The 26984-nt window shown below is 44.2% G+C and overlaps 1 long non-coding RNA gene across 2 annotated transcripts in view; it reads left to right on the top strand.

The window, feature by feature from the left end:
- Nucleotides 1–25952, top strand: part of LOC115347301 — a 31878-nt gene extending 5926 nt beyond the window's left edge. Inside the window, exons 2-6 of one of the 2 annotated variants that reach the window (XR_003925447.1) lie at nt 12310–12451; nt 13078–13309; nt 15038–15113; nt 17537–17774; nt 25839–25952. This is a non-coding gene — a long non-coding RNA (uncharacterized LOC115347301). Of the gene's footprint in view, nt 1–12309; nt 12452–13077; nt 13310–15037; nt 15114–17536; nt 17775–22224; nt 22345–25838 lie in introns of those variants that run through there. The other variant, XR_003925446.1, reaches the window with a different exon arrangement.
- The last annotated feature ends 1032 nt before the right edge of the window (nt 25953–26984 follow it).

Genomic DNA, 26984 nt, shown 5'->3' on the forward strand with positions numbered 1-26984 from the left:
GGTTTCTTTGGGTGATGGTTTTTGCATGGCTTTCTGCTGCTTATTCAGTCTACCACGTGGTTTAGCCAGGGAACTCTGAAGCTTTGTTCAGTACGTTATTTCCTTCACTAAGCTGTCTTTCACTGACAGTAAATCTCTAAATATGTTTATCTGGGTGATATTTTCTCCTCTGATCACGAATAGTTTGGCTATTGGTGCTTGTTATTTGTTAAAAGTCCAGGAGATTTTTGGATCACAGATACATAAATTTACATAATTTCTAACCAAAACATTCACTGTCTGCAAAAGCATTTAATAATAATTCTGAAGTATAAAAAGCCATATTTTCCCAGAGAAATTATGCAGTTCTAACCTTATAATGCTCTGTAAAATTACAGATATATATTGTTTTTTGAATGAAGCAGAAATGGCTAAACATTTTTCTTTTTTTTGTCATTCTTTTTTAATTTGGTACCAAATTTCTCTCTAGCCACTAAGTACTTGATTCTAGCTATGAGAAGCAGTCAACCTGGCTGCTGTCAGCTCACCAAAGAAGAGCCAGTATATGTATATTTAATATTTAGAATATTTTTGTGTAAATTTTTGATAGTTGAAGTACTTAGCTTCAGCACCCAGAGAATTATTTCTGCCATAGCTGTAGTGCTTTTCTCTCAATTGCATCTAGTCAAATAAATATCACATTTTTGAGAAACAAAGTATATGAAAATTATTCTGCTCAAATTTGTCTACATAATCACAAAAGAAGATCAAAGAAAAGTTTTAAAATACATGAATTACGTGCATAGAAAAGATGTACTCAGTCTGAAAGCTGAATATTGCTGAACTGTAGAGCAGCCACTCTGGTATGGATGAAAGGAAACATTAAGAATCTAAAAATGGGAGGAACAGGGAACAGTAGAAGTGGGTAAAGGGGAAAACAGCCTAAAAATGATATGGTTTCATTTAGAACATTTTCTCTTCTTTTTAAATACCTCACTGAAGGAGACAAGTAATACCGTATCTCGACCAAACAGCTCTTCATTATGAAAAGTAAACACGCTGAAAACATTACGGGGAAGAAGCGATGCAGAGGGCTGTGGAGCTGAGGCAGGTCTCCTTCAGCATTGCAGTAAGCTGGCATCCGCAGAGACGTGGTAGATGGCTTCAGGAGGTCGTGGTTTTGATTGTATACCGGTCTCGTCAATGGATTGTGTCCCCTGGCATCACTGATTTAATGTTGGCTACGTAGTAAGTGCCAATGGAAGCAGGCGTCTCAATCTCCGATTATATGTTGTTCTGAAGCAGGTGCTGTGCTTTTATTATCAATCTTTACAGCAATCGGGAGTGGACTGGTGCTGTACTCCGGGTGAAGATAAATGCCAAATTGGCAAACTGCTTTTTAAAGCGTTATAACTTGGGTGTAATAGATTTATTTAGAAGAGTGAAAGGATTCCTCCTATTTCCGTTTTCTTTGAAACTCAAATGTAAAATGCAGAGTGAGCACCACTTTTCTTAAATGAAAATAAACGACTTCAGTACATTTAAAAAAAAAAAAAGTCTAACATGTTACTGCTTTGACTGAACAATCAGAGTAACTGTCCTCTGCTATACAAACCTTGTCCTCATTATTAGGTTAGAATAGTGTGCATAAGGGAGTTGTGACATATAGCATGGTTTTGGTTACAGAGCTAGAAACGGGCAGTTTTAGCAGTTGCCATTGCAAAAAAAAAAAAAAAAAAAGGCAGAAAAACAGAGGAAGGGAATATTAGCACCAGCTAGACTTTTTTGTGTGTTTGTTTTAATAGACACCCATTTTCTTGTGTTGTCGTTAGTAGATGTCTTTGGAGAAGATAATGATAAACTGCTGGCAGGTGGTCAAGCCGTATATTAGAGTAAGGGCATCAGCCTTTCAAAACCATCGATAACCTGTTTTTAGATACGGGTTAGTTGAGTGGATTCGAATACGCACGCTTTGATTGGAAGGAAACCGAACAGCTTGGAGACAGCATTTAGGCAAAGGCACACTTGTTTCTCAAAACCTACTGTTGGCATGGACCTGGGGATGGTCATCAGCCAAATAATGGCTGCAGCAGAGCAAATGGCATGTCTGCTCAACACTGGTTTATACACTTTTCCACTTTATCCATTTATAATGCCTTTCTTTTGGACACAGCTGTTTCTCCTTCTTCTTTACATATTTTTCTGTAGTTCCAATGTTGGTTTTTTTTTTTTTTTTGAAGAGTCGTTTGTGGTGAAAAATAAGATTGTGCTTCTCTCTCCACGCTTCGGGCATTGTAACTGCACTAGCTTTGGTGGTAGCTTCTGTTATTCAGTTGTGTGAGATGATAATTATCCCTTTCAAATGCTTGTTAAAGACTAAGATAAAAAAAAACCTTTATAAGAAAAAAAAAGGTTCATTTTTAATTTAAGTAACTAAATATTTTTGTTTCTATCTTTGCTATTTTAGAAACTATATGCTGTAACAGGAAAAGAAATACCACAAAAGGAGTTAAGTTTATAACCGTAGTATAGCCATGCTTACCTTACAGCATGCAAAATAGTACTTTGAGTTTAGCAAAGATCAGTTGAGCTGTTCTGCCCTCTCTTTTCTCTCCTTCCTCCTCCCCTTCCCCTCCCTCACAGCCCTTCCCTGTGCTCTGTCCTTCTTTCAGAGTAGCAGCCTGGTGTATACAAACATCTTCTGAAGTATGTAAAAAAGTACTGATTGATTGATTTCCAGGTAGTTGTAAGGTAGTTTTTTCTGAAGGGTGTAAAAATAAATAAATAAATAAATTTGCCAGGTAGTTTAACCATATTTTAATTATATTTTGAAAACTTAATCCACTCTTCAGGTATTTTCAGTTTTAATCAGGAATACTTTTTCTTGCCACAGCACAACTACTGTTAGATACCACTACAGTAAGTTCCTTCCCAGAATTAAAACAGCGGTCTTATTGACACACTGCTTCAAGCGTGGCAGCTGGTGTCGTAAAGCATTTTCTGCTGAAAGAAAAGATAATGTAGCTGGGGCATAGATCCAAAAAATGGAATTCAAGTGCTTACATCCAGAGTTTCAGTCCTGAAATCGCCCTGAAACCTGCTCTGTTTCTGGCTAAGCTTTAGGTGACCAGACCCCTCTGTGCGGGCACAGAGCCTGGCGTGAGGTCCCCGGCTCTCGGAGCCACAGGCAGCTGCTGCGGGGAAAGCCTGGGGGGCCGAGGTGCGGGATGCCTGTCCCGCAGCACCGACAGCGGGAGGCAGCTCTCCTCCAGCTTGGTTTCTTGGAGAAACATGAGAGAGCATGATCTGGAGAGCATGATCTGGAGGCTGCTCTTCGGGAATGGCTCCTGAACACCAGTGCCAGGGTCCCCCAGTAAAAGGAAGGGGCATCTGGTTTTGGGGGGAGTCCGGGTGCCATCGCCCTTTCCATGCAGCCCTTTGAGAGCGCTTGGCAAGAAACGGGAAGCCCACGATTCAAATCCCTTCTTTTCCTGAGAAGTTAGAAATTTTCCACTTCACTTTTGAGAGTGCCCGAGCTCCCAGCGACTGGCTTTTGGGAGGAGTGCGCTGCCTTCTGTCCCTCCCCGCCTGCGCCCCGGCTCCCTGGGTACAAAAAGGAAGCGTAGTGCAAAGCGCTGCGGCGATGATCACGGAGCACTGCTGAGGAGAGGTGCTGGGTACACGCATGGCTCCGCAGGCTGGCACTCCCCTCGCTGTTGCAGGTGTGTATTTGGAGCACTTTGTCCCTATCCAGGTAGTGCCGTGTTCTCTGGTTGGTCCAAGATACAGCAGCTTTAAAATTAAGCCCTTATATACTGCAAGTAACTCCAACAGGCTTCTTGTCGTCTGTGTGTGACAGCTTTGAGATGCTAGGCTTGCTGCTGCTTGATGGTTTTGTGAGCGGGTTTGCTATTTTTGGACTGCAAATCTTTCAGTAACTTCCAAGACCCTGGCACTAGATGGAGCTTTAATCTACTTGCACTTAGAAGTCTATTAAGTTTAACCGCAAGTTAAAAATAGGGAAAAATAAATTAAGATATGTATGCCGCCTGCTACACTTACAGTGCCCTTTTTTCCCTTTTGTTAGCAGAGTGGTGTAAATTATAATTTAAATTTAATTTGAATGAAAATTAAAATATTGCAGCAGAATCTCCTTGATCTAGTAGGTGCTTTATAATCGCTCTTACTAGCACCCTTTAATGTATTCTCAGGCTCATGGGAGAAGTTGCTGTAAGTTAGATATGCTGAAAATGTGCTGCATGTTTAAGCTAATAACTAAGCTGTGCTGAATAAAGGTAGTGCCGTTTTCTGAACAAAGTTCCTGTTTATATTTCAGGATGGGGTGGAGGTGACCAAGCCTTCTGTTTGCTCTGCTCATTCAGTAATGCATTTGCATTTTCACTTCATGCTACTAAAGCCAACAATTCAGAATCATCTGTTATCAGTCACTTCATTTTTTTTGCTCCATGTGTTACCCTTGAAAATATTGAACAAATAGAAACAAATAAAAAACAGCTTTGAAACCGTAGCATTTAATACTTTTCATTTAGCAAGCACCATGTCTCACAGGCTGCACAGCACATATCAGAAATTTAAGACCAGCTCTGGCTTCCACAGAAATAACTAGAAGTAGATTTAGTTTTGTTCTTGGGTGCCTGGGCTCTTATCAGCAAGAGACTGGTTCAGTCAGAACCATTGTCCAGACCCTGAAGTAGCAAATACGTAATCGGTTCCTATTCACAGCCCCTCTGCTATTTTATTAAATGGTTTAATATAGGAAACCAGGAGATGTATACTTGGGAAAAAATCACAAGGCATGCTGTGCTCAGAACACTGGAGGTGATAAAGAAGAAGATCGTGTATTGCATCTCACTCCCGTCACCGCCTTGAGGTCTAATCCTTCAGTGTCTTTCACCTGTTATCCGCAGGACTGAGGGACTCCGTGCATACCACAGAATGAAAAACCTTTGTAGAAAACTTCACATGAATGCTGTATTGCTAGTGTGAGCAAAAGCTTATATTTCTGGAAGAGTCCTATACTACAAAGCTGTTAAGGAACCATATTATATACGGAAGAGTACATGCAGTGTTGTAGACGATGGGGTTTGCATATGGCCATCTGATTACAGTATTGGCCATACTGAGTGGGGAAACAGCACAAGCAGCTTTCAGAAAAAGACCCCGCTGAAGAAAGTAGTTTTAGAAGGGTGTTTCGTAGTTGGCAAAATTTTAATTGCTACTTGGGACCAGATTAAGTGTATTCAGAGTCATAATTTCCATATGAATCAATGGAATTTTGGTGCTTAAGTATCTTTTAAGAATTTGTTCTTATGAGGTAGTCACCAGTTGCATTCAGACTGTAAAATTTCATTAGTGCTGGTAGTTTGCCACCCTTTGAAGACAGAAGTAAGTAGTAGGAATGAATACACTGGTACTCAATTCCTCAAATGCATCTGGAGAGCAGTGAGAAGTTAGAATTCCTGGTGGCATCACTGATACAGGGCATAAAAAGGTTAAATGTCATTATTTCTTTACACTTTAATTTTACAAAAGTAGATCATAAAGTTACTAAGGATCAAAGCATGCTGCAGCATTCTGTTGTATTTGGCAGCTCCTCTGCTGTTGTGCACACAGACACCGTTTCATTAAATGGGTAGATGTAGCTGATAAGCTGTCCTTTGGCACCACCATTATTATATAGAAAGCATATCTGCAGAAGTGTGTGTCGTTAAATCTGCGCAGTGCATAAACCGACTTCTATTTCTTTTTTAGATGCACTTTATCTCATTGTCCCATATACCAATTAATCTGGCTGGACAGCTTACCTTTTCCTTGCAAGTGGAAAAGAAGGTGCATACGCTGTTTTCAAAGATGGGTATAAGATTTACCCACAAAGCTTCCTCTGACCTAAAGATTTGGAAAAGTTTCCCGTTTGTAAATGTGGAGGTTAGATTGTAGATTAGATGTAAATGTTCAGATAAATAACTGTAACCCCTGAAGTCTGGATAACATCTTGGCAAGTAAACTAAGCAGGTTCAGGGAGTGCAGAACAAAGGAATCTGTGGTGGCTAGGGACTGATTAGTTTATACAGGATATGACAGCAAGACCATATTTATAGAGGTGTACGTTGTCCCTTGCTTTGCTGTTCTGCATTTAATTACTGCCCAAGGTGTGGTTTGTGCCCTTGCTTTAAGAAATTCTTGACAAGCATGCTCTTGTCTGCATGGCTGATTTTTTAGTGTCCCCTTTAAATGTGGACATACAAAACTGCAGACAAAATTCCAGTGTTGTTCATGCCAATGCCACAAGCAGAGCTAAAATCACCTCCTTGTTCCTTCTTACTACACTGCCCTTGCTTCAGCACAACCAGTTGCTGGAGAGCGATAGGTCAAACTGAGACTTAACACAGACACATCCATCGTGCTTGGAAGAACTAGGCCACACCATTTCTTCTTTATCCGTATGCATCCTTTTGTGCAAGAGACTAAATCTACAGTTATGGATATTTGAAACCTAAAAGTTGATTGGGGGAGAAATCCGTCTTTTTCTTCTGCAGCATGCTGGGGAAATATTCCTATGTAATTAATGAGGTTCTCATTAGGGTTTTTCACCTTTAAAGACTACTTTCTGCTATTGCACTACTGAATGTGCAATATCATAAATTCAAACTGGCCACAGAGGGAAATGAAAATAAATCACTTAACTACTCAGAATGATCCTTACTACTTGCAGGGATCAGGCTAATGAAATCAAGCAAGGAAGCAGCAATCATGCTCTTACCTCTACTGATGTAAACCCAAAGTAATACTACGACCTTGAATGGAGTGAGTCTGGAGCAGTATGTGTTGTCATACTCTGGGAGGGAAGCCCTGCCTTCCTGATAATTATTATTAAAATCTGATTCTTGTAATGTTTTGTTTACCTTCTGTAGCAGATGATTTTTGGGTTGGATGCATCAGAAGCTTAAGGACAACGCACTCTATGAATACTGCTTCAAAAAAATTGTATGGAGTTCTTTCCTTTTGTTGTGTTGGCGGTCTGGCAGGACGACCGCACTGTGAATGAAAAGTGGAAGGGCGAACAGAGACATGTTCCGTACCACCCAGGGCCTGAATTGGATCGTGTCCTGTTCCTTATGATGATATCACTCCGATCTCTGAATCGTTCCTGATGCAACAGAATTAGGTCTATAGTAACTGTGGCAACCCAAACCATAGAAAGCAGCTTATGACCTAAAGCTGAGGTTGCTCCTCTTTGAGTATTAATGGGGTGGGGTTTTTTTCCTCCTAGCAAGCTATGTTAATTGGCCAAGAAAAGAAAGCAAAACAACTGTTCTTTGATTACAACAGTGCTTTGATGTTTCTATTTCACCCTGACCTAATCTCAGTAATAGGAAAAAAACAGAAGTTGGGAACTAAAATGATGACGCTCATAACAAATTTTTTGTCATTAAAGCACTCAGTATTCTTTTGTTGCTTCGCTACAAATTCTGACCTTGAATTTCAATCTTCTTACAGGCCTAAATTTTCAGAGACTTTGCTTTGACCAGTAGGTGTATATGAATAGGACAGGTAGAGTGCATGGGAGTCCTCAGCCAGGCATGCAATTGTTTGCAGTATGCAGTTAGACATGACCTGCAAAGAATGCACAAGAAATTCTCTTCTCACCTTCTTTTTGATAGGTAAGGAAAGCTTTGTTTGTTTCTTTAAATAATTCTGTTACATATCTCAGGAATGCCTGTGATGCTCAGTCTGTGACATTCAAGGAAAGCTTTTTGAAATCTCACACACAAACTTTACAGGTTTATTCTATCATTTACCATTGCACTGGGTCTTAGTCACCCTGCAGCCTTCTGGTGAAGCAGAGCTTCAATTTCTATCATTAAAAAAACCCCACTTATTAATTTAAAAAAGAAACATGTTCAACCATTTTGGTTCATCTTTATTTTTCTTCAGTGAGCAAATGAGCGCACAAGCCAAAATCTTTTCTCTCTATCACAGCTGAATATTAATAGGTGAGCAGGAAGTAATTTTGTCACATTGCTTATCTCTGGAAGAGACAAAACCACTTCTTGAATAGAAGAGGCTTAGGCACAAAATAGACACTAGGCTGCTCTGCAGTGTTAAGACTGATGTGCTTCCCAGTATATTCAGAAGATCTTTTTCTGGGTCTCTGGAGACTGTAACTTCAGAAACGCAGACATTTGTGAGTTTAGGCAGCTGGTAAGCAGGAATGTTAGAGCTCTGGGTCCCTGAAGTGTCTGGACCCTTCTGAAGGCTGTTGTGAGGAAGAGGACGATTACCAGAGCAGGAACTGGGCTCAAAAGCGAGCCAAGTCCTCCACCCTCCGATTGCTCTTCTCTCTGTGACAGACAATGTGTCTCTGTGTCTCCCCAGGTCATATACCACTTGTACTTGAGCTGGTTTCCAGATTAGCTGGCATGAGACAGTCTGCCAGGAATACGGAAAGCCCTGTGTTGTGGATAACTCCCAACCTGACCTTTTGTACTGAGCCAGTTACCAACAGCTGGGAACGGTTGCCTCATCAAAGCTTTCTTTCCTTAGTAGAAGAATGTGGCTGCTTTTAACAGTTTACTGGCCAAACTAGGTGTGTTCGGCTAGCCTACTGAATGGCAGGATTGTAGCAGTCATCTCGTCAGGCTTCATGCAGTTGGTGGGGGGGGTCCCCTTTGGGTTTTCTTGGGCTGGGTTGTTTGGGGCATGGGAGTTGGTGAACTCTGCCAGCCTCGCAAGGCTTTCCTGGTGCCTCTTGCTGCTACATGACATGGCTGCTTTTGCCTGCTCCCACATGAATATAATACCAGATTCAGGGCAGAGGCACAGGAGAGCAGCAGCTCTTTTATTCTTTAAAGGCCATTTGTAAAGAGAAAGGGCTAGATACTGCGTTTACTCAGGCAGGTATTTTTTCTGATGGTATTAAAACAAACCCATTTAAATAATTACAACATTTTCCCCATATTTCCTTTACATGCCATTTTTCACAGACCACATGGCAGTATTAACTGCCTGCTATTGCAATATATTCCAAATACATTGGAGCATCTAAGTCTTACATAGTAATGCTGATGCTGAGTAGCTGTTGTGTTTCTACCTGGAAGAGCTCCATGTTGCTGTGATTACCTTATCTTGACTGTAGGACATTGGCTTTTGGTTCTTGTTGCAAGTGAAAAATAGCAATTCATAGAGTAGAATTATTTCGCTTTACTACCAAAGTGTTACTTCTCCCAATGGAACAGCAGGCTATGTTGGGCAAGCATATGTAAGACACTGCAGTCCCAGCACCTAGCACTACACAGGCCCTTGTTGCAGAGAAGATCATTTGTCCTTCAGTGCATTAATGAGGAATTCCTTTCCACTTTCAGCTCTGATAATGGCAACTGTAACACTTGCTCTAGCAGCTGATCTAGCTAAGGGAGCAGTTGTTTTGTGTGTTTCTTGGAGGCTAATGCAGTGCAACTGCTAAATCTTTACAGCTCTGTCATGTTAATGCCAAAAAGGAGAGAGTATTTGATTTTCTTAAAAAAAAAACCCAAGCAAACCGACCACAAACCTTGCTCTCTGTGGTCAGACCCTCACAAATGCCCTGGACTCTGTTCAGTTCTTTCTATTGAATAATTTCAGCGTAAGGCCCTTGTAAAGTTTGCTCTAAAATGGATTCGGTCCAAACCTGTTGTTTGTTAGTAAAGAACAAGTTATAGACAGTAGATCTTTCTTTCTTGTTTAATATGTATAAGCTCCTATTACAAGCTCTATCCAAGGAACATTCAGTTAATTACTCAAGGCATCTTGTTATTTGGAGCCACTGCTTGTAGGGGAGGTGAAACTGCTTTTGAGAAAGCGCGAGCAGTTCTTTTTGACTGTTTTGTTCCCCGCCGTACGGCCCAGCTGAGCCCTGTGTGTTCCTCTCTCGCCAAGGGGAGACCCTTGCTGTGCCTGATTCTCTTGGTGCTCCAGCACAGGGGAGGAATAACTGACATTAGGCGAACCGCACCCAGGAACGAAACAGAGAAGCATGAGAGGAGAGTTTGGGTGGCTGCTGGGGCAAGGGGAGTCGAGCTGACTTCTCTGCCTTCCCATCTGGCCAGTCCTTTCCATGCCAGAGCGGAGCTGGGCAGGGATGCAGAGGTGGTGCTGGCTGTCACGGGCCACTATATGCTTGTTTTTTCCAAAGCAGGTCACCGATGTTTTCAGATAAGTGCTGTAAGCTGGTGGTGATTCAAATCTGTTTTTCAGCATAGCTTCCAGCTGATGGGCAGCCTTTCTGCTTCCAGCAGAGCCTGGCCACTCCTGAAAGGGCTGGCGCGTAGCTTTCCCGTCCCCCTTCTCCCAGCCCAGGGGAACAGCAGTCGCGTCGCGTGCCTTTAGGGAACGGCCCTCGGTGTCAGGGATCCCTGTGCCCTTCTTTAGGGTGCCCAAGAAGGGGTGTGCTGGGGAGGGCCGAGCCTCGTCGGCAGGCAGAGAGAACCGAACGCAGGGAAGTTGTGGGCAGGCTACGAGGGCTTCTGCCCTTCCCTTAGTCCTGTTCCTGCTCCCCTGCTACAGACTGGGACCTTCCGTGCGGCAAGAGCACTGAAAGAGCTCCTCAGCCTCCCCCATCCCCTGGCACCGGGCCCGGGGAGCAGGGCAGAGCATTCCTCCTTGCCTACAGCCCACGGACGCCAGCCTCCTGCTGCCGTCGGGCCCGCTCCTGCCCCAGGCTGGCCCTGCTGGGGTGCTGGCATCCGAGCGCTGCTGTGGCCCACAGACACGCAGGTGACCGGCCCGCGTGGCTCACATGCTCTGGGCACACGAGGTGGGAACTGCTTTTCCTCATGTGCCGCCTTAGCATACAGAACAGAGGCTTAATGTTAATTCCCTGGAGAGCTGCAGTAGGAGCTGCCTGTTAGGGCTGTGGCACAGCAATTAGACCCGGGTGATTAGCGAGGGAGCATTGCGGCTCTGCTCCGGCGCCGAGGGAGCGCGTGTTCTCTTGTGAAGCGAGCGGAGCTGGGCCTGGGCGTGAGTCTTGTCTTTGGGTGGAGGCGTGAGCCAGAGGACTGCCTCTCAGGGTTGCTGGTTTCCATTTCTGGCCTGAGCAGAGCACGGGTTAGTAACCAGGGCAGGAGCCTGGAGTCCCCCTGCGGGGACACCGCGCAGCACTGCAGGAGCGGGACAGGACCCCGCGTGTTGCCGTGTCCTGTTGCGGATGGCTGCAGTCCTTTTCCTCCTCTCGGAGAGGCTCAGCTGTGCTCCTGGTAAATGCCCAGGACAGAGCCACGGCATCTGTGGCGATGGCGAGGTGTCGCTGGCGGTTGTGCCCTCAGAGTACAGCAGCTCTTTCACATCAGAAAGAAGGGAACACCCAATCGCGGAGACGGTTGCCTCTCTGTAAATAGCAAACCGAGTGACCTAATTCAGCGCAGCAGCAGCAGCAGTGCTTCAGAGGCGTCCCTCAGCAGGCTCCATGGCAGGCCGAGCTGGAGCTGACTCATCACTTCCAGCGTGGCAGAGATTGGAGCTTTCAGGCCCTAAGGATTTCACTGTTTCTTTATTAATTTTAAATTGATTAAAATGAATTTTTAAAATACCAGGAGAGACTTGCCTAAAGAAATGGTTATAAAAAAAGAAGGACACAGTCGGTCTGTGGGAGTTAACTGTGTGCTTAACAATCTCTGGCTCATGCAGCTGTGAGCACCCATTGCAGCTTGGAGGAGTCTTATGTCAGCTGTTCTGTCCCAGTGGATTAGCAAGGACAGGATTAATCTGTCATTATTATAAAAAAGTGAGAATTAAAAACCGCCCTTGCTTATACCTAGTGCAAACCCACCGGTGTCCTCATCCACGGAAGGATGGTGTTACAGGTTTCTGCTCTCAGCTACAAGCCTTGGTCCAGAAGTAAGATCTCCTAGGGAAGTACATCCCTGCGGGAGCATCCCGTTCTCTCCCAGCATCACCCAGTGCCTGACGAATCTCCTCAGATGGTCCAGAGACTCCCTGGGGTAGCCTGCGGGGTGTCTTGTACCAGACCAGGCTGTCAGGTCCTCTCCTTAGCCTCCGTGTAAGGGTGCCATAGCGAGGGTGGGCAGTAACAGATGGGTGGAGGATCCTTTTTCCCACTGTCAGGGGGCAGTTTCAAGTGAGCTTTTCCCCTGGGCCATTTTCTCCTGCTGTTCGTGCCCCCACTCCGCCAGGTGGAAGCTGCCTTACACAGTGAAGCAAGAGGATTGTTGTCCCTTATGATTTCCATCTGCTTCAGTGTAACAGCACAAGTCAAGGTTATGCAGATACTTACAGCTTTTCCCTTCCACCTCTCCCCTTTCTCACTGACAGGGAGGTGGGTGCAGCCTACCATCCAGCCAGCAGCCCAGGGATGCCTGTGGACCCACATGAGCCAGCACCGATAAGGACCCTTTCATGCCATGGTGGACTCCAGAGATGTAGGAACCCCTGTCTTGGAGGCTACAGAAACAGGGTCAGAGCCCTCTCTGCACGGGGAATTCTCCCTGAAGGTTCATCCTGGGGACACCATCCCTCAGCATCCCACCTGCTGCTTTGGGCACTGACACTCACCTCCACGGTGCTGCACTGCAAGGAAGCGGTGCAGGGTCTGGCCCTACCTTGTCAGTAGGGATTGTTCTCCATTCCAATGAAGGTCAGGGCTAGCTCAGATAGCATAAACACTAGATTAATTGATAAAGCTTTTTGTCTTGTAAATAAATACCAACAAATTAAAAAAAAAAGGCAGGTGGAAAGCTCTGTGGTACTTCAGAGAAGACAGAGCAGGAAGCTGAGAGGAGTGAAGGAGCAGAATACGGAATTCACCTGGAGATAATGAAGCAGCAGGTTTTGTCAGCCTCTTTTATGTCTATCTAAAGAAAGAGACCTGCTATTTCAGTGAAACTAAAGAATAAAAATTAAAAAAAAATCAGAAAACCTCTGCAAAAACAATTTGACACTTGCTATTGATTGAAGTAATGGAGCACGTAGAGTTCTAAGAAGTTGCATAAAAGCGTCTTTGGTCTGCTTTAAAAATGCCTCTAAAAGATACAGTGATATTACTCATATGTTGTTCACCTATCTGTCTCTTCTCATCTCTAGGTCTCAAAAGCTGAATTGCTCTAAATCCACATGCCAAAGCGGAACCTGTTTTTCCTGACTCTGTGCCCTGCACTCAGCTATCAGTCTTGCCTGCAATGCTGTAAAGCAGATATTGCTGTGGAAGAGCCTGGCTGATGAGACACACAGTTCCTACTCATCTCCTTGAGTATCAAGTGGTGTCAACTGGGATGACTGGAGAAGCCCATCTCTTCCCCTCGTCCTCTGAGATCAGGTAGGATGGGTGTTTTCTTAGGTCTTGATGTCCCACAGTCAGCAGCAGAGCTTTGTCCTGGGTGGGTCACCACTTCTGTGACGTGCTCCCTTTGGCTTTACTTCAGAGCCCTGTGAAAGATGATAAAGGACTGGTTTATTTTGTATGGCATGCGGATTGATGTTTTATCTGAGAGTGGCTTGTGTGTAGGTTTTAAGATGTTTTAATTTTTTGTGACCAAGGTGCTTTCCAAATTAATAAATTATACTAACGAATTCCTTCCTGTGCTTAAACAGACTCAGATTTAGTGTTTTACCCAACTTAGGAAATTATTAAGTAGGGTAAGAAGAGCACTGGGTTACAGAATGTTCTTGCTTCATTCATTTTGTCAATTGCAGTTTTAATTATTTATAACACACCATAATGTACTAGTTAATTTACAGTAGCATATTTCTGTACAGTAATGAAATTAGTGACATGAGACTTACTGCAGCACTTGCTGTTTACTCTTTGCTGAGTAATATACACATTAATTATGTGCATATTAGAATGGCTTTAAAATATATGGAGACTCAGCTGGAGGGTTAAGGTGTTTTAGACTTGCTTGTTCTTCATGTAGTTAAAAATAGTGTCATCTAAGACCTGATCCTAAAGAAGTGCATGAAATCAGCATGACTATTCGTGGAAGGAAGGTTCTGGCAATGTGAAATTCTTTCAATCTCTGTAGGGCCAGGCCTTAGCCAGCAGACATTAAAGAGCACATTCCAGTGTTTTAAGGGCAATATTCTTGTATAAGGTTATCTTATTCCTATTTTGTTCTAGTTAAAAGATCACTAACAAGACTGCCTTCTCTGTCCCATATGAGTTGCTGCGAAGTCTGTTTAAGCTCTGCTGCTGTTAATGACAAGCACGGGTGTAAAGGTCAGAGAAGTGTCGGCCCTGTGGGTCTGAAACATGACTTTGGCAAAACAGAATGCTGTCAGATTCACAAGGCAAACAGACTTGAAATAGAGAAAATATTTTTTCACATTTTTTAAGTTTTATCACTCAGCTGTGCTATTTGTAGTAGTAGTAGACACAACATTTGCAGAAAGAAATGTGACAGATCTATTCAGCTGGCAATACTAAGTTTCTCTGTACTGATGCCACATCTTGCCAACAATTCCTATCCTGTGGTGAAAGTTGTGTGTAGTTACCTAACAAGACAACTGGCTGTCTTCATTATGTATTTCCATTTTTTCAAGCTGGAGATAAGACATGCCCAGCTATGCCAGGAATTAAAACAACCCAACACATCCATTCTTGTTTGGTGAAGATGCTGCCCCGTATTTTCAACAGAAAACAATTATATTCTCTGTATTGTCACAGGTTCTGCTATTTAGTGGTAATAGCTTTCAAGCATCAAAAACACCCACAAAAAAACCAAAAAAAAACCAACCAAGGATGTTCTTCTAGCAAGTGCCTTACCTTACTCCCTATTTTGCTTCTTTTAGCTCCAGGCTAAGGATACTGCTTCTGAAAGAAGAGTGATTCACCCCCTCCAGCTATACCAGCAGCTGGCCTCCTAGGGTTTGGTTTTCTTATATCTTATAAACACGCATAATCCATGCTTTTTTGCAGTCCCCACACGGCCTTGTGAAAGCAAGGACTGGCTGGATGAGCAGAACCCGAAGGGCTTTGGCCCTCAAAATTCAGTGTGTGTGAGTAGGTCACATGAAGTAATTGAGCTGCATTTTCTTTCTCCCTGAGACTTTTCTGGAGGAACTGCCATTGCCTTGCTGGGAGGCCGAAGCGGTGAGGTGCAGACCCCCGGGTGCCTTGCCAGGTAAGCACTCCTGCGCTCTTCACAGCAGAGGTGGTGGAAAGGGCTGGGCGCAGGAGGTGGGAGGGTCTGAACCCACCAGCCCTTCTGTGGCGTCACGTAGCTCTGACTGGGCTCTGCGTGACCGAGGGGAGAGTCGCACTGCCACACTACCGCCCAGGAGTGTGGGTGGGGACGGGGACTGCCAAGAACACAGCCTCCTTTAGCCTTCTGAAGGATGAGGGGTCAGGGTGTAAAGCTTTGCCACAAAATCACACCTGGCATTTACACAAGCATCCCTTTGGGAGAGGCCATGCCACGCACCCTGCAGGTCATTCCTGACTTGCAGCCTCCCGCTTCGATGGGTCAATACAACAGAAAAAAAAGGTTTTCTGGAAAGCGTGTGACTGAGTCAACCCTGCGGGGTGGAGGGTGGCTCTCTGAATAAATGCCACAGGGGAGAGCACTCCGTGGAGATGGACAAGGGTGATGGGACGCTCGGAGAGTAATGCAAAGAAGCTGACTTCATCTCATTGTGAATGGGACGTGGGGGGGGGTGGGGGGGGGTTGGCCTGTGTTTTAGATAAACAGCTATCAACAGCTGAGCAGATCACCTGCGGGTGTAAATGTCTCCCTGAGCTAGCCAGACTGGCGTAGGGGGGATTACGTGGCTCAGCCCAGCCTAAGGTAAAAATCTAAACTACTAGCAGAGGAATTTCAAAGAGAGCGACAGGCTTGAGCTGGTGTCAACCCATATATCCGTTCCTGGTGACCAGGGATGCCCAGTGCTGTGGCGGTGAGTGTATTATGGACACTGGTAATGGGAATCACACTGGCATGGGGACTGAACTGTGTATTGCAATTGCTAACTCACATTTGTATTGTGTTTTCAGTATGTTTTATATCACTCCGCTAAGTCAGAAATTCTGGGTGCAGATGGCAGCAGGAGTGCCCGGGTGCTGGTAGGGCTGGCGGCTCTAGGCCATCTCGCACTGCGTGGTGCCAGCACTAGTTACAGCTCTGCACACTCCGTTACTGTCGGGTCTCTAATTTCCCTCCCAGGCCACGGGGAGAGCACCCCTTTCAAACACTGGGGTGTTACAGTGGTGATATCCCATGTACGTTATTTAAACATCACAGTACTTTACTGCACAAACGTATGCATTTAACTAAAGCAAAGTATTGCTCAGTGCAAGGACTAGTGATGGAGTTTGATCTCCAGCAGATGATGGATAGAAACCGGTACATAAAATGTTCCCTTATCAAACACAAAAAGCACTTTCCTGCAGAAAAATGGGCACACAGTAGCCAGCCAAGGAACGGAGAATTTCCTCCTTTCTGAAAACTCCTTTTGTCTCTCAATCTATCAAATTCTACCCCATTATTTTTCCTATGGGCAATGCTTCTTGTGTTACACAAGGCTCAGACATTTTAAGTGATACTGAACTGCACATCAGTAGTAGCATCAAACCCACATGTCCCCTTCTACACACACCCCAGGCCACGGTATATGGCATAACACCTGGTTTCACATACTACATCCCCTTATCTCTGAGAGCCTAGTGCCTATTATGGGCATGACCATTCCCCAAGAAAACTTTAGAAAGACACAATATGCATTTGCTTAGGTCTCTACAGAATTAATGTCCAGGGTAAAATTTTGCCCATGGTATTTTATGACACCAACTTGTAAATAATTTTGCTTCTAAGCATAAAGGTTTGGGAAAATAAAAAATTCCAGTGCTCCAGACAGAGCAAAGCTAGATCCCCCCATTGTCATAATGTCCCATACAGTGTGAGATGTGATGGTGATGAACTGCCCTTGTTGTTGAAGCAGAGCATATTCAGGCTGGAAGACAGTTCACAAGTGGCTGGTGCAAATTATTTTTGTAGTGATACCTTTATTTCACGCACATCAGTCCAGATAAACAAGACTCTGTGTTGTTCAGTCAGTAACAGATTCTTTGTGATTTAGTCTTGCTGATTTTTTAAAATTGTTAGCATCAAAATGCTGGTGGCCTCATCCTCACTTATGCACCACAACCATTCAGTACTGGGTTAGTAAAAATGACCTGTGCCTAAAAAGCTGGTCATCCAGGCTGTGCCTGTCATCCTGACCTCCAGAGTACAGCTCAGTGACTCCCTGGGCTTGTACTAGAGACGTAGGGAGGCAGCCAGCACTGACCATATGGATGGAATAGTAATTTATGGCAGTATTGTCCTCTGTGTCCTCCTATTAAGGAGAAAAAGACAACAGTTATTTGTGCAAACCATTCAACACGAACTTAGGCAGGACTTAGTTAATCCATGTTGGGAGATGCAGAATCCTTTGGTGGCAGTTGGTTTCTCACATTTCTTTAAAGAATGTGTGTGTATATATTGCGGAAAGGCAGAAAATAATTGAAAGAATTACTCTTTTCTTTTTTTGCTTCTAATTTGCTCGTTAGGGATTTGTTAGATGGAAGCCTAGGCAATGAAGAAAGTAAGGAAATCTCACCGGGAGCAACACCCACGTGCAGGTACCAAACGCCTGCATGCACCTGAATTCAATTGATGCAAAGAAGCTGAATTTAAAATGCACTACAGAACAAAACAGGTCCAGCTGGAGGATTTTCTGTCAGAGAAAGGAGAAGCCTGGGGAAGCAGCAGGCAGAAACACTGAGCTGTGACACATTCCTCCTGTCTGTGAGTAGTGTATCTGGAAGGAGGGGAATAGGAATGGGAATGTCTTGGTTTGGTCATTTGGCCTAGTGAACTCTTCCAGTTAACAGTTTTTTCATCTAGCATTCAAAATGTTGGAGGCATTTATATTTTTATATATATTAAAAATGTATATGTATATGGGGCACAGTTGAGTAAGTGTTCATTACAGAAGGCTCCAGAAACACTGTGCTTCTGTCTCTGAGCACAAAGAGAAGCAATAGAAGATACAGAAAAACTTGTCAGGGTTACTCTGAGCTAAATGACTTACAGCTGTGTAAGTTGTGTCAGTATTTGATTTGAGAAAAGCTTTTGTTGGTGAGTGGTGGTGCCACACGTTTCAGGTTGTTGCTGGAGCGCTGCAGGGAGTGGGGAGGTGAGCGCTCACCTGCCTGCAGTATCTCCCTGCTGCGCTGGGGGAGCAGGCGCTGGGGGGAAGAGGTGGGCTTGGGGAAACCACCATGAGGATCCTGGTAAATGGGGGGCCGGAGGAGCCAAAGGTGGCTGTAGAGGCTTTTGGCAGGAACCCTTTCTGCTGGGATGCTGCTGCCAACAGGCACGCGTGTGGCATGGTGCAACCACTGTCCCCTTTTGTCCTGTCCTCGCCTCGTCCTCCCAAGCCAGCAGCTTGAGGCTGGGGGTGCCTGACCGCAGCATTGCAGGGAGCGAGACCCACGGCACTGTCCCTGCCCCACGCGATTCCTGTGCTCTGTCACCTCTGGCTTTCCTGCACTGGCGATGATGGCAGGTGGCACTCACAGCTCCTTAAAACACCTTGTAGGTTTGACTATTTCGCTGACTTTTAAAGTTGCTAGGTATCCAGTATTTCCTTTACCAGGCATTAACAAAAAAGCTACTTTAGCTCAAGTGAAAATGCATTTAATTCAGTACTTATCTTGCAGTCTCGATCTTGTCATACCTCTAATTTTAACGTAGGCTGAGTCATTTTCATCCTACTGCTTTAAAAATCAGGCTATGGAGCATGGTCGTGTTCTGGTATGTTTGGGAAGTAGAACAATTTTTCTCTCTCTTAGTCAGATCTGTCCTGCCGAGCTTCTATCACTCGGTGCTCTTAGATATAAAAATAACATCTAGCTGGGGATGATTTGCAGAGTTTTATTACTGTAAGCAAAATTGAAATGTGAAGGATGCCAGCTTACATTATGCAGATTGATTTATAAAAATAAATTAAAGTATTAGTCCCAGTGAAATATTTAACCTTGTTTTGGCATAATTCCTTGGCGAAGAAGTTGCATTGTGTATGCAGTACAGTAGTTAAGCAGTACTTGCTTTCTCTGTTTTGTTTATCTGTGGCCTACTAGTTCCTCTCTTGCCTGCCTGTCAAACCCTCCTCTGAGGTTGCAGTTGTTAACGTTTTTATGCCTGAAGTACTATATTGTTCCCTCTTCTTGTTCTTGAAAACACCTGATTTGGTTTTTGCAAATCCAAAGACTTCAGTCTGAGACAGACTTTTGGCATGGAAAATACAGGTAGAACAGTTGTAGTCTGGCAATGCTATGAACTCCTGGAAGCAGTTGTGATGTGAAGCCTTGACAGTAGGTAGAGTTATTCCAAAAGCTGTATCTGCAAGTATGTATCCCGGTACGTACGGGGAGAGATAACAGAAAATACAAGGCAAATGCCACAGTACATGTGTGATTGTAATGCAGCTAAAATATTGTACTCCTGGGTCCACAGTTTAGGAAGAACATGGCAGAACTAGAAAAATACTGAAAATGGGACAAATCCAAGATTGAACAAGCTTGATCTGTTTATGTACAAAATCTGGTTGTGAATCTGGGCTGATCTAATTTTGCATTCACAGGTTGGTTTCTTCACGTGAATTTGAATTGTAAAGCAGTGACTGATTTTTATTTTTTAACTTATTTTTGCTTTGAGTTCATTTGAACCTGGATCTCAGCAACAACTTGGGTCTTCAGACAACGTGGGTTGTAACAGAAGTGAATATGTACACGTTACACCAACCTATGTAGCGTTGTTTAACCTCTCAGTATGTAGAAAGCCCCAGTGCTGCTATTCTGCCTGAGAAGGGGTGCTGTCCTGCTTCGCTGTTGGTGCTGTGCTGGCAGAGGGAGGTGGATGGAAGCAGTGAGACGAGCCCTGGGGCTCAGCTGCGTGATTGTAGTGTTCCTCCCAGGCTGGCACAAGTTTCACCTGCTAATGTTAAGTGTGGATTTTGGCCCATAACATGAAATGAAGCCTGGTGAGGACTTGTTTTATTTCTACTATGAAACAGGCATTAAAGATCTCTGCTCACTCTCAAGTGTGAGTCAGTTTGCACAACCAAGAAACATCCTGGTTCACCAGGCTGCTCTTGGTGAGACTTGAGGATAGTTCTTGCTTACAGACAGGATAGCAGTTGTTAGCCGCATTAGTGGAAACAACATATCTTTTAAATGGAAAAAGATAGCTTGTTTTTAGTTGGCTTCATCTGTTTATTTTCTACCTCTGAGTGGTTTCAAACCCAATTTACTGGTCTGCTGGGTGAAAGTAAAGGATCTTACAATGGCAAAGAAATGCAATACATTATTCACTGGGGGGGTGTTTGCTTTGTACGTGAGTCGCTATCTGCTTAAAAAGTTGATGTGGTTGAAAAAATCCTAACAATATTATGTATAATTCTGTGGTTTCCACATTTATGATGGCATATAAGCAACAACAAAAAAAGACAACAGTAGCAGACTTTTTATTGCCTTATAGGAAGTCACACCAGGATTAAAGTTTGTAGTGTAAAGGGAAGTCATATTATGCCTGTTTGAGGCTTCTTACTCTTCATTGCCCAAGACCTTAGTATAAATGGAAAGCAAGCACCTGTTAGGTATGAGCTTTGGCTCCACTTTGCTGCTAGGTGGAGCAGGCTTTATTGTGCTGCTGCGTTGCTGCAGGGCTTTCCGAAAACCCCTTGCTCCTGAGACGCTCCTGTTGCCCTGCGCCAACCCAGCGGGAGTCATGGTCCCGCTGGCAGGACCTGTGAGGTCCACACTTGTATGCTCTTTGCCCATTTCAAGCCCAGCTCAAGGAAGTAAATAAGACTCCTGCTGACTTTGTCAGCTGGCTGCCCTGATGTTCAACCTGCCAGTGAGACTGACCATGGTGATCTTTGGTGGTTATCTGTGTTTCTGGAGGCTGTGGAATCTCCCTCAAAGACCAGGCCTGTTGGAATGGATGCCAGACAAATGCAAAGCAGGAGGCAGAAGACAAAAGCAAGCAGGTGTGGGAGAAGATGTTTGCGCATTGTCTGTTTGCTTGCTGACTGAGAACTAAGCTGGGATGATCAGTCTCCTCTTGCAACAGCTATATCATCTGGCCATACCTTTCAGTCATTTACAAGCAGGTGTCAGCCACTGAAACAGGCTGTGTCTCGTTGCCAGTTCCCTAAAAGCTGCCACCTGCAAAAGCTGGTTTTCTATTTGTAGCCATGGGTATATCTGCTGTTTTTAAAAAAACCTTGCACGAATGGATCTCCAACCAGCTAGCCAGACACAAGCTTGCATATTAATTTAATCTCCTTCCCCAGTGACTGCTGCCCTATTGCATCCCATACTGTGCATGGAGCATTCCAGCTTTCTTGCAAAACAGAGGTGATGGAGCATATAGCAATGTTAATGTCGCTTGTCAGGTGCCTTCTAAAGGACAGGGTGAGGCTGAGTGTTTGTAATACATTCAAGACGATGTTAGTCTGAATTTCTCTATGGCTTCAGTAAAACAGTAGAAATGGTGTTATCAGAAACACCACTTCCAATATTGAAGATAAATTTGTTAAGACAGGTGTAGACTAAAAAGGAACACTTAAAAAAACATTACAAAGCACACAAAGGTGTGTCCTGTGAATAGTGTGTGTCAGGGAAGGGCTTCAAGTAGGTGGTCACTTTGCACCACCTACTTATCTAGCTTTGGCTTCTAGATAATTAAACTGACTATTTTTTGCTAGTGTACTTCAGAGTTTGGAAGCTCTAAGCTTTTGAAAGCAAATTCACCACTTGCAATGTAACTGAAAAATGCAGGCATTAGTTGGAATGAAGTTAGTATTTGGCTAGGCAACAATTTTGTTCTCAGGCTGCATTTGGGGTGTTTTTAGGGTATTTGATTTCTTCTTAGATGTGGAGTATGCACATTTATACTAGCAAGTTAAATTCATCAGAGTCTTGAGATCAGATTTCTTTTCTTACCTGTCTCTTCCATTGACCTTTCTTTAAGACTGCAAAACCTTCCTACAGAATAAAGTTGGTTTTTTTTTTTTCCCAGGGGATGGCAAAAGAAATGTTGCGATGTTTTTTGCTGCTAAGGACCAGTGCACTTTGTACATGCTGAAAGACTCAAACCAGCTAGTTTGCTGGCAGGAATGGGGTCATGATGGCTTTCTCCTCCCCAGTTACCCAATTTAATGGATATTTTTATTTTCTGTCATTTTAAGGAGCATTGTCATTTTGGCTTGTGGCCTGCTGATGGTAAGACAGAATGACTACACCTTCTGGCTCCCGCAGCCCTCCATCTGTCTGTGTACCTCTTCCTTCTTTGAGAACCAGGGTCCACAGATCTTTCTTCCTGCCCACTGCCAGCTTCTTGCTGTGGTGGCTCCACCTGAGCAAGGACTCCCTGAAGATGTCTAGGCTAAAGCCACCCATTCTCTGCTCTATCATCCAAATGGTAGAGGCAACTTTACTGAAGCCACTGTCTGCTCCTGGCTGAGCTGAGCTTTCCTGTGTGTCAGCGTGGACTGACAGCTCTGTGGAGCAGCAGGGCTCTGGATGTGTTCATGGTCAGCACTTTCCTGAGCTCACTGTATGCCAAGAGGAGAGCAGAGAGTGACTAGACACTGCTGGTGGCCTCATCTACAAAGGAATCCTCAGCTGATTACTTAGGGAAGCTTTGTAGTCTTTTCTCATCCTGAGGCAGCGGGAAGGATTGAAGCAGGGACTGAAATCCGAGGAGAAGTAGAGGAGCTCTAGTTCAGCAGAGAATGGGGCCCAAACTCTTGCTTCAAAAAAGAAATTGCTTGCACCTAAGCTTTTCAGTAATGTTGCTTTCACTTCTTTTACTGTATGAAACTGAGGCCAAGAAACAAATCTTTGGGGTCAGAACATTTCTGCTTGGTCTCTCAAATGAAATGAGAAAGTGACTGTACCTAACAGTAATGCATTTCTGTTACACTATGGAAATTATGAAAGTAAGCCTTTGTGCTCTTAATCACCAGGTGTGCGGGAGCCTGCAGTAATGGCATCAACAGTGGTGACATGTCAGAGATGTCAGTGAACTGGCTGTTGGTACGTGTTACTAGATGTTTATCCTGTGTTTGCCACTGCAGCCTTTAAGCCTGACAGTGTTTTACTTACAAGATTGGGGAAATATTTCTATGCTCTTTCTGTGATTCCTGCTGTGGTTGCAGCAGAGACTTGTTTCACTGTTAGTGCTATCTAGGGCTGGGCTTAAATCACAGGTGGCAGTGATCTGGGCTTGACAGAGGAGGCAGAGCTTACTGTTTACTTAGGTGGCATATCTGGCAGCATGCACTAGAGCTTCACTGTGACTCTCTTTTCCTTAACCGTATACACGTTATGCCACAACCTGCTTATGCCAGGTAGGATCTCTCCAGCTGACTGGAGAGAAGAGGGCAAGCTAGTGAGCAACATCTGTGCTTGTCCTCCAGCCCCTACCTGTGATCCAGGTCTGGTGACTATTGGCCGAGTATTGCTCAAATGCAGAAGGAGTATTGTCGCAGCCAGCCTTCCCACAGGCTGATTTGCAGAAACACGTGGCAAATGGGAGGGTTTGTCGCTTCTGTTCAGTGATCTGCACAGTTTTGTGGGACCAGACAGGAAGGTACTATACTAAGTGCTGAAGAGTGAGAAGCTAGTAGGTATGATTTGGATGACCACAGCTTACCTCAGGTTATAATAAGCCACGCATATTTGAACAGCATATAACAAAGTGATGCTTCTGTAGATTCTAGTTTTAACTAAATGAACTGAAAATGAATTTTTGAAAACTCCCAAGAAGTTTTTGAGGAATTCATAGACTGGATTAAGTTGTGTCTTCATTGACTGTAGAGTATAAATTGGGAAAATGTGAGTTTCCAGCTTTCAGAAGGTTGTGAATTTAACTTTTTTTTAATCAGCTTTTCTAGCTCTGAAATAATGAAATCTACCAATGCAACTGGAATAGTCTTTCTAAAAAGATGCATTGTTCTTCTGAGCCTTTACAAAGCCATTTCAGAACTTTTCACATGCTACAGATACAAAAAAGTTAGAGCACAGCAGTCTGGGGTTGTGGGGGAGCAGAATATTTGGGGGGCTGGGGGTAGATGTCTTTTTTAAATGACTGAAATATGATAGGAAGTCAACTTCCCTCTGAAGCAAGATTAGTAATACCCAGGCCATCCTGATGGCTGTTCACCCATTTTCCTCTTTAAATCTGCTGCTGATGGCATTCCATGGTCTGTTCCAGCACTTGGATACCCCTACCTGTAGAAGCTCAGCCTACATCTTCTTTCCCCCAGACTAGCCTGTTACTACTTAATCTGTACTGGGAAGAAGCAGCAGGGATTGCTGTCTTCAAAAGGATCTGTTATGCCCACCTTCAGCTTTCTCTTTCTAGACTAAACAAATCACATTCTTCCTGTTTCTCACAGAATTGAAGGACAGCTGAGGTTGTAAGGGACCTCTGGAGATCATCTAGTCCAACTCTTCTCTTCAAAGCAGGGGCAACAAGAGCAGGTTGTGCAGAGCGCTGTCAGATGTGTTGAATATCTCCTGAGCATGGAGACTACACAGCCTCCCTGGTAATCTACCCCAGTGTTTGACCAGCCTCACAGGAAAAAAAATTTCTCTTGTGCCTGAACAGATCTTCCTGTATTTCAGTTTGTGCCTGTCACCTGTTGTTCTGTCACTGGACACCATTGAGAAGAGTCTGGCTCTGTCCTGTTTACTCCCCCCATCAGTGCTTACACATTGATAAAATCCCCCCCAAGTCTTCTCTTCTCAAGCCTGCATGCTCCCAGCTCTCTCAGCCTCTCCCTGTATGTCATGTGCTTCTATCCCTTCATCATCCTCATGGTCCTTCATTGGACTCTCTGGTATGTCCAAGTCTCTCTGGTATTAAGTGATGTTTAATATCGCCAAATCTGGAGATCACACCAGCCCCAACTGCTACTCTGTTCCCCAGCGAGAGCATGTACACAAATACAGTTCCTTGTCAGTGTTTTGCAGCATGTTTTTCTTTTAGTGAAATGCTCTGTAAGTCACTTCAATCTTTGTATTAACTCTTACGTAAGCCTTTTCCTGGCTGGTGACTGTGAAATGAGATGTCATGAACTGCAGCTGAAGAATGAAAAATAGGATTTCTTTTCTCCCTGGTACCAGCAGTTTGGTCACTTCAATCTCCCTTCATGAATATGGACTTTAAAAAGTAGAATTACAGATTTCAGAGGTAGAAGATTAAAAGATTTAGGAAATCCTAGGAAAAAATTCCTGCTTCTGGCTGCGGTGGAGAGGTTGGAATACGTTTGAGCCATCTGTAGGTAGAGAACTCCTGTCTCGCAAACAGCTGAGGTCACTATGAGTTTGGAAGAACCACAGTGTGTGCTTGTCAAGGAGGCTTCTCTAAATGGGATAAGTAGCAAAACTAAGATGGGGTTTGCGTGTGGTGGCCAGAATTAGGTAGTATAAATCAGAAGGGTTTGAGTTCTTGTCTCAATCTCTCCCTTGCTCATTGATCTTGACAAGGCTTTAGCAAGCATAGCTCTATTCTGGGAAGTCATTTTGTTATGAGGGCCTGGTGGAGTCCCAGATGTATTACCTTTTGATGACTTGATGACTGCCATGTCTGTGTTAGCACAGTGGTGGGGCAGGCAACTGGAGAAGAGCGCAGGAAGACAGGAGCTAGTTCAGCTGTGTGGAGGCCATGTTGCATTGTGAGGCATGGATTTGGGGACAGCAGAAAGGTTTAGCAGGGTTAGGGGGATGGAGTTTCCTTATGGTGTGTTTTTTGGTTTGTTTTGGGGTGCTCTTTTTTCTAATCTCTTTCTGCCAGCTCTGCAAGCACAGCCAGGATCCTCAGACTATCTCCACACTGAGAACTTCATGTGCAGGATGGCAGAACATGAACATGGAGCTCACAAGCTATCCTAAGTTTTCATGTGGACAGTGTCTGACAGTGGGGTAAGCTGCCTTGCACCCAGTGCACGCTGAGGATATCTGTGCGAGGAATTTCTCTGCTGTAGGTTCACGCTGTAGCTGACTGCACTTTGACTTCTTCAGGCAGGCTGGCTCCAAGACCCACACTGATGTGTCCCTGACATCTGCCAGGAATGGGGATGCCATCAGGTGCACCAGTCCAGTGGCACAAGTGGTTTTCTTTACATTAGGTTTTGTGTAATCTGTGCAGCTCTGGGACTTTATAAACGGGGTTTTTGGCAATGAAGAAATACTGCGGTGATGGGACTGTTGTAACTCATGATTGCTGGTCCACTGGAACGATGCTTTGATCAGGCATGCTGTTTTCTGTTTGCTCTACTGATACAGTTCGGGGGAAAAAACAGTGTAGGAAGCACACAAGGCACTCTGGAGAAGCAGCAGAGGACTTCAAGCTGGGTGTCGGTACAGTAATTGCCCTGAGTTATCTGAATTAAGCATGTAATTGATTTGTCAGAGAGGATGTCCAATAAAAGGGTGTTTGGTGACTAAGCAAGGGGTGAGGCGAGAAGACCCGTGACTGTTACAGAACAGAGAGGGGGAGAAAGTCAATGGCTTGTGCTCCTCTGTTCCCATGGGTTTAACATGGTAAAGGCAGAGCAAACACAAGTGATTATTAGCATTCAAAAGCAGCTGATCTGCTGGTCACTTAGAAAGTGCCATTTTGTGTCCTTGCCTTCAGGAGGGGCTCATTTTCGTCTTAAAAATGGGAGTGACAGTCCCTGTCCGGAAGCCTCACTTGTACTGTGTATTAGCAGTCACAGAGCTGCTGTCACTGTCTGAAGTGATTTGTCACAATTCCTTTCTTGGGAATCACAGTATTTCTGTTATGCAAAGGTACAGCTAACCTAGAAGTAAAGGAGTGAAAACAGTAAGTGTGAGATTGTGTGGTGTGCTGAAAGAGGAGATGGCTCGTCCCAATAAACCATGAGGTGGCATGTTGAGGTGGAGCTGTGAATCCAGTCTGCAGGATGCAATCTAGGAT

This window comes from Aquila chrysaetos, chromosome 10, assembly GCF_900496995.4.
Source record: "Aquila chrysaetos chrysaetos chromosome 10, bAquChr1.4, whole genome shotgun sequence".
In the NCBI taxonomy this organism is placed as follows: Eukaryota; Metazoa; Chordata; class Aves; order Accipitriformes; family Accipitridae; genus Aquila; species Aquila chrysaetos.